The following is an 11367-nucleotide window of genomic DNA, read 5'->3' as shown; positions in this document are numbered from 1 at the left end:
TTACTGGATCAGACGTACAGGATAATTACGCCGCTTATACCAGTCATTTACATGTAGACGATTTATTATATGTCACATCTCATCCTGTAACTAGGCCCGAGCCCTCCACAAACACCACAGAGCCTCCTCTTCCTCCCATCAGGGATTATTCTGCAGGTGTTACTGACTCCGGGAACATTTGGGAATGTGAAGAGTTGTACAAATGATTTATGGTCCTTTTACACGGAACGATTTATCATTCGAATTTGCACGATAACGATCGAATTCGAACGATAATCGTACATGTAAACGCAGCGAACGATCAAACGACAAGCGATAAATCGTTCATTTTGATCTTTCAACATGTTCACAAATCATCGTTGATCGTTCGCAAAAAATTCGCAGATTGTTCAGTGTAAACATTCTTTCAACGATTTCATCTATGTATCAGATAGGCTTAAACGATCGCATAGGGGATTTTCCGTACGATGTTCCGTACCGTCTAAACGCTGATCGTTATAAAAAAAACATTGTTCATTCAAAATCGTTAATCGTGCGATCGGGCGAATTATCGCTCGGTGTAAAAGTACCATAAGTCTTCTCTTCTGTTCCATTGTAGATCTGCAGCTTCTAGCAGACAACTAAACAGATCTGCTGTAATAGCATAGGGATCTATGGAGACTGCACAATGTAGCCTGGAGACACAGCGATGGAGGGAATCAGACAAATACAGGTCTTCCTGCTCCTTGTACAGCAGCGTACAGTCGCTAATAGCGTAAGATGTCTTATCCCAGAAGTAACCTGACGATGTCGGCACTAGCTCCACCTGTATACCCGATGATGTCTGCACTAGCTCCACCTGTATACCTGATGATGTCGGCACTAGCTCCACCTGTATACCTGATGATGTCGGCACTAGCTCCACCTGTATACCTGACGATGTCGGCACTAGCTCCCCCTGTATACCCGATGATGTCAGCACTAGATCCACCTGTATACCTGACGATGTCGGCACTAGCTCCACCTGTATACCTGACGATGTCTGCACTAGCTCCACCTGTATACCCGATGATGTCAGCACTAGCTCCACCTGTATACCTGACAATGTCGGCACTAGCTCCACCTGTATACCTGACGATGTCGGCACCTGTATACCTGACGATGTCTGCACTAGCTCCACCTGTATACCCGATGATGTCAGCACTAGCTCCACCTGTATACCTGACGATGTCGGCACTAGCTCCACCTGTATACCTGACGATGTCGGCACTAGCTCCACCTGTATACCTGACGATGTCTGCACTAGCTCCCCCTGTATACCCGATGATGTCGGCACTAGCTCCCCCTGTATACCCGATGATGTCGGCACTAGCTCCACCTGTATACCCGACGATGTCGGCACTAGCTCCACCTGTATACCTGACGATGTCTGCACTAGCTCCACCTGTATACCTGACGATGTCGGCACTAGCTCCACCTGTATACCCGACGATGTCGGCACTAGCTCCACCTGTATACCCGACGATGTCGGCACTAGCTCCACCTGTATACCCGATGATGTCGGCACTAGCTCCACCTGTATACCTGACAATGTCGGCACTAGCTCCACCTGTATACCTGACGATGTCGGCACTAGCTCCCCCTGTATACCTGACGATGTCGGCACTAGCTCCACCTGTATACCTGACGATGTCGGCACTAGCTCCACCTGTATACCTGACGATGTCGGCACTAGCTCCACCTGTATACCCGACGATGTCGGCACTAGCTCCACCTGTATACCCGACGATGTCGGCACTAGCTCCACCTGTATACCTGACGATGTCGGCACTAGCTCCACCTGTATACCTGACGATGTCGGCACTAGCTCCACCTGTATACCCGACGATGTCGGCACTAGCTCCACCTGTATACCCGACGATGTCGGCACTAGCTCCACCTGTATACCTGACGATGTCGGCACTAGCTCCACCTGTATACCTGACGATGTCGGCACTAGCTCCACCTGTATACCCGACGATGTCGGCACTAGCTCCACCTGTATACCCGACGATGTCGGCACTAGCTCCACCTGTATACCCGATGATGTCGGCACTAGCTCCACCTGTATACCTGACAATGTCGGCACTAGCTCCACCTGTATACCTGACGATGTCGGCACTAGCTCCCCCTGTATACCCGATGATGTCGGCACTAGCTCCACCTGTATACCCGATGATGTCGGCACTAGCTCCACCTGTATACCTGATGATGTCGGCACTAGCTCCACCTGTATACCTGACGATGTCGGCACTAGCTCCACCTGTATACCTGACAATGTCGGCACCTGTATACCTGATGATGTCGGCACTAGCTCCACCTGTATACCCGATGATGTCAGCACTAGATCCACCTGTATACCTGACAATGTCGGCACTAGCTCCACCTGTATACCTGACGATGTCGGCACTAGCTCCACCTGTATACCCGATGATGTCGGCACTAGCTCCACCTGTATACCCGATGATGTCAGCACTAGATCCACCTGTATACCTGACAATGTCGGCACTAGCTCCACCTGTATACCTGACGATGTCGGCACTAGCTCCACCTGTATACCCGATGATGTCGGCACTAGCTCCACCTGTATACCTGATGATGTCGGCACTAGCTCCACCTGTATACCTGACGATGTCGGCACTAGCTCCCCCTGTATACCCGATGATGTCGGCACTAGCTCCACCTGTATACCTGACAATGTCGGCACTAGCTCCACCTGTATACCTGACGATGTCGGCACTAGCTCCACCTGTATACCTGACGATGTCGGCACTAGCTCCACCTGTATACCTGATGATGTCGGCACTAGCTCCACCTGTATACCTGACGACGTCGGCACTAGCTCCACCTGTATACCTGACGACGTCGGCACTAGCTCCACCTGTATACCTGACGATGTCGGCACTAGCTCCACCTGTATACCTGACGACGTTGGCACTAGCTCCACCTGTATACCTGATGATAGAGGCAAAGATTCATACAAAAACATAAGAAAACTATTGTGGTATCCTCCTTTGCACAGTGTTTTGCATTTAAAGGGGTATTCCAGCATTTTTTTTCTTTCAAATCACCAGAAAGTCTTCTGCTCTGGACAGTTCCTGACATGGACAGAGGTGGCAGCAGAGAGCACTGTGTCAGACTGGAGAGATACACCACTTCCTGCAGGACATACAGCAGCTGATAAGTACTGGAAGACTGGATTTTAATAGAAGTGAATTACAAATCTATAAAACTTTCTGGCACCAGTTGATTTGAAGGAATAATTGTTTGGCAGGAGTGCCCCTTTAAGCATTTTGCAGACCTGCATTTCCCATAGTTCTGTTTCCTCTTTCATCGCTCTTGGATAACTCGCTTTTTGTTGTTTTGCAGTCTACATGACAAATCGCTTTCATTTTTATTGTCATTACAGAATTGCTGGCGCTATCGCACACCTGACTGCTTTTCTTAATGCTTTTTTTTAGCTTGAGGCACAAAAGAGACCTGCTTAAAGGGGTGATCCACAAAGAAGAGTCTGTTTACTAATAAAGGGCCACATTGTCAAATAATGTATTACTAGGAATGTGCAGAGGAGGGTGAGCCAGGGCAGGGGGGGGGGGGGGGGGGGGGGGTGCTGGGTGAGGGGGGGGGGCAGCGCAGGGGTAGGTGGGGGGGGTCTGGTGCTTATATCTTACCGGTAAAACCATGGAGATGGGTCACACCAGATCCGGATTCCTCCTCTGAGGTGGATACATCATCCTGCTTTGCCTTTTTTATTGGCTGCTGCCTCCTCCTCTTTCTTTCTTGCATAGCGGAGCACTGTTGCCCTACACAATGCTGTTCGGTAGCATGAAGCATCTTTTATGCCGTTCTGTGTTATTTCCTCCTAGATATTCATGGATATATTGATCACTGAGTTTTACTATTTCTCCTCAGTCATCTCCTATTTGTCACCTGGATGTGTCCCCACCCAATATGACCCTGGCAGCCAGCTGCAATGTATGTTAGTGTAATAGCTGGAATGTACAGATACATCATTTAACTTTTGCCGCCTTTGATCTCTCCTGGATACAAGTGACATCACCTGGATGATAAGCAGCAGACCAGCTCCATCATCACCACCACCTCCTTCTCATCCACCACCACCACCACCTCCACCACCTCTACCATCTACACCATTTCCACCACCACCACCTCCCTCTCATCCACCACCACCTCCACCACCTCCACCACATCCACCACCACTTCTTCACCAACTCCACCATTACCACCACCACCTCCTCCACCACCACTACCACCATCTCCACCACCACCTCCATTATCTCCACCAACATCTCCTCCCCCACCACCTCCTCCACCACCTCCTCGTTGTCGGCTTTCACAGGTTTCGAGCACAACTGGACGCACGCTGCTCTTTTGTGAATGATTAATAAATGAAGAGAAAGACTTTAAAAGAGCTAAGAGGAATATTAATGAATCTTCTGTATATAGATAGCGGATATGCAGCGGAGCCATGCCGAGGAAGCTGTAGGACGCATTAATAACTGCAGATGTTCACATCCAGCATGTATAGAATAACCAGTTTATTTCTAGTCTTAAAGAACTCCGGACTTCAGGTTTTTTTTTTTTAAACATTGGAAGCACAAAGGAAAATAACAAAGGGTTGTCACTCCCCCTGCCTCTTCAGTGCTGGATCGCTGCTCCGGGACCCTTGGCGGTCTCCGGGATCTCTGGCACTGCAGACGACCTGGATGATGTACTGGCTGCTCATCCAGTCAGTGACTAGAGCGGCGTCCTGCCCCAGTCACTCATTAGCTGAGCGGCCAGTCCATCAGCCGGGATGGAAATTGCCTTCTTGCAGGGGTCCTGAGCCGGTCAAATGACGTATTGGGGGCACAGGGAGAGGTAAGTGATGCTTTATTGTTACTCTCTCCCCTGCCACCTATCACATCCTTGCCAGGGCTGGACCTCTACTATTTTTTTGTACTTTTTTAGAAATTGTTTGGAAGAAATCTGGATTTCTGATGGTAAAGATCATGAAGTTTGACGCCTTCGGTTTATGATCAGTCACAACATTTTCTAGAAAGTTGTTTTTTATTGATACTGTACAGAGCAGGGGGGTCAAACTTGGGCTCTCCAGCTGTTGCAAAACTACTATTCCCATCATGCCTGGACAGCCAAAGCTTAAGCATGATGGGAGTTGTGTGGTGAAGCAGTATAGGTGCCATTAGCCGGGTAGCTTTGGTGGTGTAGTGGCTGGTAGGTGGGTGTAGGGTCACTTGGGCACTTGTAGCACGGTAGCCTTGAGTGGCGTTGGTACCCACCCCCGGTCAGACAGGCGCTGCTTCTGCAGGATAAGATAACCCAAGTATAACCTGGTGTGTAGATGCAGAATGATAGACAGAGTCCAGTAGCTTAACCAGAATAACCTCCGTTTACTTAAGTTCTTCAATACAATACAAAATAAGGCCTCAGTTTCTGCAGGTGCAGGCGAGAGGTAGAAGTTGTAACAGCAGAAGGGAGAGTAAAGGAGCGTCTTGAGGGCCCTGTCCAAGGTAGCTGTGTACTCTGCTGGAATAGTGTGGTTGAGAAGAGAAAAAGAAACTCATATTTACATTTCTGACCGCCTAATGCCCTAGTGTTGGGATACCCGTCCTCTAAGGGTAGCACAAGGCCCTAGGTCCCTGCGCTGGGACCTTTTAGAATAGCCGTGAGTTACAGCAGGATACGTAGACAAGTGGCATCTTTGTCTTGCTGGGGTCAGTACCATACTCATGTATACTGCCCTGTATCTTGTTGAGAATATCCCTAGCATGGACAAGGTGATCCTCATAGGAAATCCTTCGTCCTGAGGGGTCTAGCACTGCATACTAGTGGTGGTTACTTGCTTAGGAAAAAAAGTTTCAGTCTCTCGGTCCCTGACAAGAGTCCTGGCCTAAGCCAGGCTCTGGCTTCACTGCAGCAGGAACTGTCTCTGTGTTCCTCGCTCTGGTGACTGAACTAGAAGGAACCCCCCACCAAGAACTTCCATCCGCGGCGTGGGCACCTAGGGGAAAGTCAGGAGAGAAGTTGAGAACAACATACTGTAGGTTATTTAAAATTAGGCAGTTTACACTAAATACACACAGAGATTATAAAAGTGTTAAACAATGTAAAACTGTTTTTTTTTTGTTTTTTTTTAAGTGCAAAAGGTAATACTAAAATCATTCATTGTGCCTAAACTTTTTGGTAAACTGAAACACTGGATGCATCAGTCCATATACACCCTTAGTGGTGACTGATGCGTTAGTCCATATACATCACTAAGTGCAATAGAAAGGACGTAAAGGGATAGGGAAAAAGTTCTTGGCAAAGCCGGGCTCAAGAATTTGAACTTGGTTGCAGGGTGCACGGGGAGCTGAGGATGAAGCATGTAACCTGCTGATATGTCCCTATAGAGCACGGGGAGCTGAGGATGAAGCATGTAACCTGCTGATATGTCCCTATAGAGGGGGGGGGGGGAGCTGAGGATGAAGCATGTAACCTGCTGATATGTCCCTATAGAGCACGGGGAGCTGAGGATGAAGCATGTAACCTGCTGATATGTCCCTATAGAGGGGGGAGCTGAGGATGAAGCATGTAACCTGCTGATATGTCCTATAGAGGGGGGGGGGAGCTGAGGATGAAGCATGTAATCTGCTGATATGTCCTATAGAGAGGGGGGAGCTGAGGATGAAGCATGTAACCTACCTATATGTCCTATAGAGGGGGGGAGCTGAGGATGAAGCATGTAACCTGCTGATATGTCCTATAGAGAGGGGGGAGCTGAGGATGAAGCATGTAACCTGATGATATGTCCTATAGAGAGGGGGGAGCTGAGGATGAAGCATGTAACCTGCTGATATGTCCTATAGAACACAGGGAGCTGAGGATGAAGCATGTAACCTGCTGATATGTCCTATAGAGAGGGGGGAGCTGAGGATGAAGCATGTAACCTGATGATATGTCCTATAGAGCACAGGGAGCTGAGGATGAAGCATGTAACCTGCTGATATGTCCTATAGAGCACAGGGAGCTGAGGATGAAGCATGTAACCTGCTGATATCTCCTATAGAGGGGGGGAGCTGAGGATGAAGCATGTAACCTGCTGATATGTCCTATAGAGGGGGGGAGCTGAGGATGAAGCATGTAACCTGCTGATATGTCCTATAGAGGGGGAGCTGAGGATGAAGCATGTAACCTGCTGATATGTCCTATAGAGGGGGGGGGGGAGCTGAGGATGAAGCATGTAACCTGCTGATGTGTCCTATAGAGGGGGGGGGGCTGAGGATGAAGCATGTAACCTGCTGATATGTCCTATAGAGGGGGGGGGAGCTGAGGATGAAGCATGTAACCTGCTGATATATCCTATAGAGGGGGGGAGCTGAGGATGAAGCATGTAACCTGCTGATATGTCCTATAGAGGGGGGAGCTGAGGATGAAGCATGTAACCTGCTGATATGTCCTATAGAGCACGGGGAGCTGAGGATGAAGCATGTAACCTGATGATATGTCCTATAGAGGGGGGGGGGGCTGAGGATGAAGCATGTAACCTGCTGATATGTCCTATAGAGAGGGGGGAGCTGAGGATGAAGCATGTAACCTGATGATATGTCCTATAGAGCACAGGGAGCTGAGGATGAAGCATGTAACCTGCTGATATGTCCTATAGAGCACGGGGAGCTGAGGATGAAGCATGTAACCTGCTGAAATGTCCTATAGAGGGGGGGAGCTGAGGATGAAGCATGTAACCTGCTGATATGTCCTATAGAGGGGGGGGAGCTGAGGATGAAGCATGTAACCTGCTGATATATCCTATAGAGGGGGGAGCTGAGGATGAAGCATGTAACCTGCTGATATGTCCTATAGAGCACAGGGAGCTGAGGATGAAGCATGTAATCTGCTGATATGTCCTATAGAGAGGGGGGAGCTGAGGATGAAGCATGTAACCTGCTGATATGTCCTATAGAGCACGGGGAGCTGAGGATGAAGCATGTAACCTGCTGATATGTCCTATAGAGCACAGGGAGCTGAGGATGAAGCATGTAATCTGCTGATATGTCCTATAGAGAGGGGGGAGCTGAGGATGAAGCATGTAACCTACCTATATGTCCTATAGAGGGGGGGAGCTGAGGATGAAGCATGTAACCTGCTGATATGTCCTATAGAGGGGGGGGGGGAGCTGAGGATGAAGCATGTAACCTGCTGATATGTCCTATAGAGGGGGGGGGGGGAGCTGAGGGTGAAGCATGTAACCTGCTGATATGTCCTATAGAGCACGGGGAGCTGAAGATGAAGCATGTAACCTGCTGATATTTCCTATAGAGCACGGGGAGCTGAGGATGAAGCACGTAACCTGCTGATATGTCCTATAGAGCGGTGGGGGAGCTGAGGATGAAGCATGTAACCTGCTGATATTTCCTATAGAGCACGGGGAGCTGAGGATGAAGCATGTAACCTGCTGATATGTCCTATAGAGGGGGGGTGAGCTGAGGATGAAGCATGTAACCTGCTGATATGTCCTATAGAGGGGGGGAGCTGAGGATGAAGCATGTAACCTGCTGATATTTCCTATAGAGCACGGGGAGCTGAGGATGAAGCATGTAACCTGCTGATATGTCCTATAGAGGGGGGGGGGGGAGCTGAGGATGAAGCATGTAACCTGCTGATATGTCCTATAGAGGGGGGGAGCTGAGGATTAAGCATGTAACCTGCTGATATTTCCTATAGAGCACGGGGAGCTGAGGATGAAGCATGTAACCTGCTGATATGTCCTATAGAGGGGGGGGGAGCTGAGGATGAAGCATGTAACCTGCTGATATGTCCTATAGAGGGGGGTGGAGCTGAGGAGGATGCATGTAACCTGCTGATATGTCCTATAGAGGGGGGGAGCTGAGGATGAAGCATGTAACCTGCTGATATGTCCTATAGAGGGGGGGAGCTGAGGATGAAGCATGTAACCGGCTGATATGTCCTATAGAGGGGGGGGGAGCTGAGGATGAAGCATGTAACCTGCTGATATGTCCTATAGAGCACGGGGAGCTGAGGATGAAGCATGTAACCTGCTGATATGTCCTATAGAGGGGGGGGGGAGCTGAGGATGAAGCATGTAACCTGCTGATATGTCCTATAGAGGGGGGGGGGAGCTGAGGATGAAGCATGTAACCTGCTGATATGTCCTATAGAGGGGGGGGGAGCTGAGGATGAAGCATGTAACCTGCTGATATGTCCTATAGAGCACGGGGAGCTGAGGATGAAGCATGTAACCTGCTGATATGTCCTATAGAGGGGGGGGGGAGCTGAGGATGAAGCATGTAACCTGCTGATATGTCCTATAAAGCACGGGGAGCACTGAGATGGGGGCTGAGAGGCGACAGGGTGGTTCCGGTCTTACTTCTGCTCTGTAATCAGTCTGTTCACTCAAGTTAGGATACTTCTCAGTGGCGCCCCCCACAGGGTTCCTGACCCTTATGTTTCTTCTTGATGCACAAAGCTGCGCGGTGCAGGCACCTGAGGTGTCGATCGCTCAGCCACGGGATTGACTAAGCTGTTCCATACTTGATATTACTTTATCAGTCTTCTTCCCGAGTTCTGAGTCTGCTGCCTTCATATCAAGACACATAAAACTGTGTCTAAGACGCTCTCTCTGTCTCTCTCTCTCTGAGCTCCCTCTTTCCCCCTCCATTCGGGGATGCCCATGTAAACAGCTTCCCTGGCCGGCCATTGCTGCACTCTGTAATGCCAGTTAGCCCCACCGTGATTAACCCTCCTGGCATAACAGAGTGCAGTGACGGGACGCTTTTTATATGGGCGTCCCCGAAAGGAAGGGGAAGTTTAGAGAGGGACAGAGAGTCTTGAGCAGAAAGCAGCAGACTCAGAACTTGGGGAAGAGATCGATAAAGTAACAAGAAGTATGGAGCAGATTGTTAGTGTCCAGGAGGAAGGAATATTGAACATGTATTTTATTTAACCGAATAACCCCTTTAATGTTACTGGTACTTTTAGGGGGATTTCCATTAGTGGGGTGCTGGTAGGCCTGGGCACTTTTAGTTCTCTGCAGGGATTATGGCTCCGTACAGAACCCGGGTGATCTTGATGCCAAAGGAGCTAGAGGGGGGACGCCAGGCTGCTCCTCACCTCACCACACTACTCACACTGCATTTTTGCTATCAGTTTTTTTCAATCCTTTTGTATAATGGAAGTCAATGGAAAAACGGACCGAAACTGATGCATTCAAATGAAACAGTTTTTTTTATCCATTTTCATCTGTTTTTTGCATAAAACGGATGAAAAAAAAAAAAAAAAAAAAAAACGGATTGTAAACACGCAGTGTGAACCCGGCCTAATTGTCCCCATTTTATGACGTATTTAACCGTCTCTCAAAACTTTCAGACTTTTAGCCTGTGAAGCTGCCATAAAGTTGCTGCCGTTATAAGTCATGGAACGTCCGTGGCCGCTCATACATTTTTATATTTTTGCTGCACATCTTCCATTCCAATATTGTTCTGTGCATAAATCTAAGAGCCTAAATGGAGGCCTGACATTTTGTGATGATTGCACTTGACCTTTTCGCTACAATGGGACAGAAGAGATCACCAGGCGGTCAGGAGATCGCGAAGCGCTATCGGAAAAGGAACTTTTTGTTTGGCTCACGTTGTGTTCTTTATAAACCAGCGTCATCGGAAGTTGTTTGACCTTGTGGAGCGCGCAGTTTGCGATGGAAGATTATTTTTTCTTACACTCAGCGGCACTCTCGTTATCTTTTTGATAAGTCCCATAATGCAGCACTTAAAGCAACACAACAAGCAGAATACCAATCTTGGGTCACCAAACCGGTAAGATGTCATGCTGAAAAAACAAAAAAGCCACATAGAGGTGAGTAAGATATTCAGGGGATACGATGGGGTTCTGGCATACATGATGGTAAATGTGGGGGCAGGAAAGCCCCTCTAAGCCCCTCCCACTTTTTACCAAGAAACTGTAAAAACGTGCAAAAGCCACAAATGGAGTCTTGCACAAAAAATTTGATTTTATACTCCAGAAAACTGGATACTTGTCATAATAATCCCCCACGGCTTTCAGTGGACGTCGCCAGTAACCTTCAGCCTCATCAAACAGACAGATATAGTATAAAGTGCATCAGATTATAATTATACAACTACTCAGAATAAAAATAAATGTAAGATAACTCTGGGCTCCTGTCTGTGGAAATAACATCCTCTCCATGAAAAGCTGCCAGACTCTACGAGCCGAAGCTAATAACCAGCCGGGGATAGGAGAAGAACAAATATTGGCTCTTCATACTGCACATAGGAAAAGAGCAGCAAATGACCAAATATGACAGAAAGGAGGCCA

This window comes from Dendropsophus ebraccatus, chromosome 3 (genome assembly GCF_027789765.1).
Source record: "Dendropsophus ebraccatus isolate aDenEbr1 chromosome 3, aDenEbr1.pat, whole genome shotgun sequence".
In the NCBI taxonomy this organism is placed as follows: Eukaryota; Metazoa; Chordata; class Amphibia; order Anura; family Hylidae; genus Dendropsophus; species Dendropsophus ebraccatus.
Note: the sequence above shows the minus strand (reverse complement) of the source record.